This window comes from Oncorhynchus mykiss, chromosome 13 (genome assembly GCF_013265735.2).
Source record: "Oncorhynchus mykiss isolate Arlee chromosome 13, USDA_OmykA_1.1, whole genome shotgun sequence".
Lineage (NCBI taxonomy): Eukaryota > Metazoa > Chordata > Actinopteri > Salmoniformes > Salmonidae > Oncorhynchus > Oncorhynchus mykiss.
Genome location: NC_048577.1, coordinates 44312064 through 44319181, shown reverse-complemented (window position 1 = coordinate 44319181; position 7118 = coordinate 44312064). Strand labels below are relative to the sequence as shown.

At 42.1% G+C, this 7118-nt stretch overlaps 1 long non-coding RNA gene across 1 annotated transcript; it reads right to left on the bottom strand.

Annotated features, from left to right (window-relative positions):
* Positions 1 to 5389: 5389 nt before the first annotated feature.
* On the bottom strand, positions 5390 to 6116 carry LOC118938310. The gene is made up of 2 exons (XR_005035561.1): positions 6058 to 6116; positions 5390 to 5946 (listed from the first exon to the last, which is right to left on the bottom strand). It is a non-coding gene; the product is annotated as an uncharacterized LOC118938310 (long non-coding RNA).
* Between the last annotated feature and the right edge of the window lie 1002 nt (positions 6117 to 7118).

Below are 7118 nucleotides of genomic sequence, written 5' to 3'. Positions count from 1 at the left end.
GCTTCATGGTTGGGATGGTGTTCTTCGGCTTGCAAGCCTCCCCCTTTTTCTCCAAACATAATGGTCATTCCGGCTAAACAGTTGTATTTTTGTTTCATCAGACCAGAGGACATCTCTCCAAAAAGTACGATCTTTGTCCCCATGTGCAGTTGCAAACCGTAGTCTGGCTTTTTTATGGTGGTTTTGGAGCAGTGGCTTCTTCCTTGCTGAGTGGCCTTTCCGGTTATGTCAATATAGGACTCGTTTTACAGTGGCAAATATATATACTTTTGCACCAAAGTACGTTCATCTCTAGGAGACAGAACTCGTCTCCTTCTTGAGCGGTATGACGTCTGCATGGTCCCATGGTGTTTATACTTGCATACTATTGTTTGTACAGATGAATGTGGTACCTTTAGGGGTTTAGGAATTGCTCCCAAGGACGAACCAGACTTGTGGAGGTCTACAATTTTTTTCTGAGGTCTTGGCTGATTTCTTTTGATTTTCCCATGATGTCAAGCAAAGAGCCACTGGGTTTGAAGGTAGGCCTTGAAATACATCCACAGGTACACCTCCAATTGACTCAAATGATGTCAATTAGCATATCAGAAGCTTCTAAAGCCGTGACATAATTTTCTGGAATTTAAAAGCTGTTTAAAGGCACAGTCAACTTAGTGTACGTAAATGTCTGACCCGCTGGAATTGTGATACAGTGAATCATAAGTGAAATAATCTGTCTAAACAATTGTTGGAGAAATGACGTGTCATGCACAAAGTAGATGTCCTAACTGACTTGCCAAAACTATAGTTTGTTAACAAGAAATTTGTGGAGTGGTTGAAAAACAAGTTTTAATGACTCCAACCTAAGTGTATGTAAACAGCTCATCATAGCTCATTCTGCAGAAGGTGATGGAGTTCTAAGGCATCTCCATACCTCTCCCAGTCCCAATGCTGGCTCTGCGTCAGGTGCTTATTCACCTACTCATCTGGCTAGGAACCATTATGATCCAAGAAGCATCCATCGTCCTTGACACCAGCATGACTGACTGTCTTGGCATTGTCCCAACAGAACATTACATAAAACGTATACTGGCAGCACCATAAACAACACTTTTCACAGTCAATACAATTGTGTCATTGTATAACATATTAGAGATGACTCGAGATCAGGCTTTCGGGCATATGTTCAGTGACCTCACTTAGGCTTGTGATTATTTAGGTCATAACCTATGGACGTCTGTGGTTCCTCCATGGGACTCTATGATTGAACTGTGGATGTATCCTGGGTCAAATACATTTCTGTGAGGGGATGACAGAGCCAATGCACCTTCTCAGCGCACTCAATTCAGGAAATAACTTGATCCTATCCACTCTAGAAAGAAGGGTTCCAAAAGGGTTCTTCTGCTGTCTTCATAGGAGAAACCTTTTTGGTTCCAGGTAGAACCATCTGTAGTAAGGGTTCTACATGGAACCCAAAATGGTTATACCTAGAACCTTTTAGGTTCTGGATAGCACCTTTTCTTCTAAGCTGTAGCCTAAAATATGCATTCATAAATGCCTGAATAATGCAAAACTGAATCTAATAGGTTGGCCATTTATTGTGCCATCTATTGAAGTCTTTATATGAAAGGTCTTTGTGTAACAATATTTTGTAACCTACAGTCCCTTTAGTCCCACATTGAGTCTTTACATACACAAAGGCCAATAAAGCATTTCAGTTCAACAAAATGCATTGTGCTCTTTTACCATGGAAACAAAGCCTTTTCAATAGAGTATGTCTCAAGTGACAATCACAAGACTTTGTTTCCCCCTGGTACGTCACGCCAGTCCTACAGCACAGTAATGGGGTGTTTAGTGCGTAAGAGGAGGACACTTCCCCCAGAGGCAACTCAGCTTAATAGGGACAAAACTCCATTGTAATATAAGTGGTGCTATTCTTTTTCTCAAACCCTTTAGTGAAAATGTAATCAAGTGGTCCAGTTTATATTGGCTAAGTGGAGCACATGATCACAGTGGCTTTTATGTAACAACCTAAGTGTGTATCTTGTTTGGAATCAAACAGCGTAAAAATGGCAAAGGGATGCTGGTGGCTCGGTGGCTGTGTGCGTCAGCATTGCAGAGGTCTGAGTCAATCACGGTATTATGGATTCCTCTCATTCTTGTCCCAGTGGACCTAGAGGGCTACGAAGTCATTATCATTAGAGGTACAGGCCTTGAGTCAGTCTGGCATGCACTGAATGTGGGGGCATCATGGTCTGGCTGCTTCAGAAATGTCAAGTACCTGATGATGCTATTTCGGATTATAAATGAAGGATTATTACATGCAAACATGCCACTGTTAACTAGCACTTCCTTAAACAAAATGCTAAGAGATTTTATCTCATGGCATGCAGTATGAAGTGATCTTAGTGATGTGTAAACTAGGAGTAGTATTTAGTTTAGCTTGTCATAGCTAACATTACAAGCTTCACTTTCAACAATCAGACTGCTAACCATGCTGATGTGATCAACCACCAGGCTATATCAGACATGCCACAGAATGCCAACAGGGAGAAGAGAAAGGATTCACCTTCTGTGTAATCATGAGGAATGTTCAGACCGGTATTCAGCACGCAGTGTGACTCCAGCAGGCATGCCACTGTTTACATGCAAAAAAAAGTTGACCTCATTCAGCAGTAATTTATCTAAGACACGCTCAACTTGCTGTCAGTGTCACGTGTCGAGCTTCATCTGCACCAAGGGTTAAGGACTCATCTCTACATTAGACCACTTTAGAGATCTGAAACCTCTTGATTTTAGTGAGAGCGAACTTTCTTAAAATTCCCTCTTTTTACTAATTGTACTGTTTTGGATTGTTACAGGAGGTAAGTAAAAGGTTCCCCATCCAACAGTACAGTACAGCACTTTCTCTCCACAGGTAGGAATGTTTTTACTGTAAACTCCACCTAACGCTCAACCACATTCCACTTAACAACTTTAAACATCAAAGTTATGTCTAGCCCTCTACAAACACCATCCTACATTCTAAGAAAATGCATTGACGTCAACTGATGTCAGATGCCCATCGAACATCTGACTGCTAAAACTGCAGATAAGGCTTAGAGGAATACATTGTAATGGAGCCAAGACAATCATGAAGAGGGCACAACAACACCTTTTCCCCCTCAGGAGACTGAAAATAGTTGGCATGGGTCCCCAGATCCTCAAAAAGTTCTACAGCTGCACCAACAAGAACCTGGTATGGCAACTGCTCGGCATCCCTGACCGTAAGGCGCTACAGAGGGTAGTGCGTACTGCCCAGTACATCACTGGGGCCAAGCTTCCTGCCATCCAGGACCTCTATACTAGGCGGTGTCAGAGAAAGGCCCAAAAAATTGTCAGATTCCAGTCACCCAAGTCAAACTGTGGCAAGAGGTACCAGAGCGCCAAGTCTAGGTCCAAAAGGCTCCTTAACAGATTCTACCCCCAAGCCATTTTTATTTTGACATTTTATTTCACCTTTATTTAACCAGGTAGGCTAGTTGAGAACTAGTTCTCATTTGCAACTGCGACCTGTTCATAAGACTGCTAATTAATCAAATGGCCACCCGGACTATTTACATTGACACCCCCCCCCCCCCCTTTGTTTTTACACTGCTGCTACTAGCTGTTTATTATCTATGCAGTCACTTTACCCATACCTACATGTGCAAATGACCTCCACTAACCTGTACCCCGCACATTGACTCGGTACTGGTACCCCCTGTATATAGCCTTGTTATTTTATTGTGTTACTTTTTATTTTAATTTAATTGTATTTAGTAAATATTTTCTTAGCTCTAATTCTTGAACCGCATTGTTGGTAAAGGGCTTGTAAGTAAGCATTTCATGGTAACACCTGTTGTATTTGGTGCATGTGGCAAATAAAATTAGATTTGATGTAGGAGTGGCTAATGTAATCAATGCTCCGCCCCTGCTTAATCATTGCGTGCATCACTGTGAATAGTACAACCCCTAATCGTAATTTCAACAGCAGAACAGAGACGATTGAAAACAATCTGAGAGCTGAAGTATTTTACACACAGGTTTGTGGGATTACATCAGTTACATATAATCTGATTACATCAGGTACATGTAATCTGGTTACAAAAACAACTACCTGTAATCACTTACCAGCAAAAATATTGTAATCAGATTACAGATACTTTCGAATAACTAGATAATTACTTTTTGGATTACTTTTAAATTCAGAAAGGATATTGGCAGAAAAAAATGCAGTGCATGATCATGAAATACATGATCAACTTTATGGAAGCCCATTTTCACTAGAGTAGCTATTTCCCAAGCAAGGGCAAGTAGTAACCACACGTCTTGTCTGGGGAAGAGGTTCCAGTACTAACCACACGTCTTGTCTGGGGAAGAGGTTCCAGTACTAACCACACGTCTTGTCTGGGGAAGAGGTTCCAGTACTAACCACACGTCTTGTCTGGGGAAGAGGTTCCAGTACTAACCACACGTCTTGTCTGGGGAAGAGGTTCCAGTACTAACCACACGTCTTGTCTGGGGAAGAGGTTCCAGTACTAACCACACGTCTTGTCTGGGGAAGAGGTTCCAGTACTAACCACACGTCTTGTCTGGGGAAGAGGTTCCAGTGGGCGAGTTCATTTTGTGTGACTCGGTGCCCCGGGTTGGTGGGGTTTAGTCATTTTTGAACATTCCATTGGTCCTCCTTAGGAGAGGTCTCCTACAGCCCGGGGCACCGGGTCATGCAAGTGAACTCCTCCAGTCTTTTCCCAGAGAACATAGTGCCACCACGTGTTAATAGGCAAAAAAGGAGCATGAATTGTTGACTTTATTGTAATCCAAACCAAAAACTCAAGTAAGTCATAACACAGTCACTTACCAAACTCAGTTTTGAACAAGACTGACTTCATGACCAAAATTATCCATTTACACTTTACAGTCAATTTTGACACTAGAATTACTGTTTCGGACTCATATCGATGCCATATAGGCCATTTAAAACCAGAGAAGTTGGTTACAAGGGGAAGTGACCTTTAAAGGGAAAGTCATCCAAAATGTAGTAATCAAAGTAATCAGTTTGTGTAATAGTTTGGGGCGGCAGCATAGCCTAGTGGTTAGAGCATTGGACTAATAACCAAAAGGTTGCAAGTTCCAATCCCCGAGCTGACAAGGTACAAATCTGTCGTTCTGCCCCTGAACAAGGCAGTCATTGAAAATAAGAATTTGTTCTTGCCTAGTAAAATGAAATCCAAAAGTTAAGTTGCTGATTACAGCACTTGTAATAGGAGAACGTTCAAGGTTCCACTTTATTTGTCCCAGAGGTAGTGCATCAGTCATGGACTGATAGCCAAAAATATAAACAATACTAGCAGCACAACCTACAAAATCTAAAGTATCATATTGTGTAATGACCTATACAATCACTGTGTAATAATAACATACAATCAATAATAATAATATGTAATACCCCTCCAACAAAAGTCAATGATTTTAAAGCACTATTTGGCAGACATGGTGGGTGACCAGGTTTTTGGTGAAAGTTCTCTGTGCCACTCACTGAGAAATACTCTCTTTCCATTCCATGACACACGTTACACAAGTAGCACTACATTGTAGGCTTTGTTGGCATAGTCTCTCTGGGGTGACCAGCTCTTTAGCTTATGGGCATTGAAAGAAAACGTGTAAATTTGACGTGCCATGTCTATGCAGTTTAATCGCAATTCTATCCATGGAGGGAGACTTAAAAGGCCCATTTTAGGAGCTAGTTGGGTCAATCTAATTCATTTTTCACTCCTGAGATGAGTGTCTGATCTTGTGTGTGAAAAGAATCGCTGGAACGGAGTCAAACACATTGTTTCCATGTGTTTGGTATCATTCCATTGGTCCCATTCCAGCCATCACAATGAGCCCATCCTCCCATTGCTCTTCCCACCAGCCTCTTCTGGTCTTCACATACACGACAGCCTTGGTAAAAGAGACCCAACAGATTTACTTGAACATTTAGTGGAGAAGAAATGTTGTCCACTTAACCTGTTTTTGCTGTTATTCACTGAGTGTACAAAACATTAGGAACACCTTTCTAATATTGAGTTGCACCCCCTTTTGCCCTCAGAACAGCCTCAATTCGTCAGGGCATGGACTCTACAAGGTGTTGAAAACGTTCCACAGGGATGCTGGCCCATGTTGACTCCAATGCTTCCCACAGTTGGGTCAAGTTGGCTGGATGTCCCTTGGGTGGTGCTCCATTCTTGATACACACGGGAAACTGTTGAGCATGAAAAACCCAGCAGCGTTGCAGTTCTTGACACAATCAAACCAGTGCGCCTGGCACCTACAACCATACCCCGTTCAAAGGCACTTAAATATTTTGTCTTTCCCATTCGCTCTCTGAATGGCACACATACACAATCTATGTTTCAATTGTCTCAAGGGTTAAAAAATAATTGAACCTATCTCCTCCCATTCACCTACACTAACTGAAGTGGATTTAACAGGTGACATCAACAAGGGATCATAGTGTCACAAAGCCTGGAGTGGTGGGTGCGGAGTCAAGCGCAGACGGTAATGAGGGAAACCGCACTTTATTGCGGCATCCAACGCTAACGCCCAAAACAACAGGCCAATGTCAAAAAATGTCCAACCCAACACAGGGCACAAACAGACAGGAACACTACACGCAACAACCTCGACTCACAGAAAAGAAGCCCGCACAAAAACAAGCGGGCTTAACAGGCTAAAATTGTCCTGAATCAAAACTAAAACAAGAGACAGGTGCAACCAATAAGACATAACAAACAGAAAAGGAAAAGGGGATCGGTGGCAGCTAGTAGACCGGCGACGACGAACACCTAACAAAGACGTTGTACTTTTTAAAAACACCTTTATCGTAAGCTAGGCCCTGTTCTTACCTCATTTCCCAACAACAATGCCTTGCATAACGCCTGGGAAGAAAACACTAACATTTGCTCAACTTGCCATTGGTTCACTTACCCCAAGGCAAACATGTTGACTATATTAGCCCACACAGCTACAGGGATGCACGTTCATGCCAGGTTTAGGACCTCATAATGAAGATTATAGAGACCCCAACTGATGTATAGAACACTTAAAATGATCTACTTAGGTTTAGATACAAG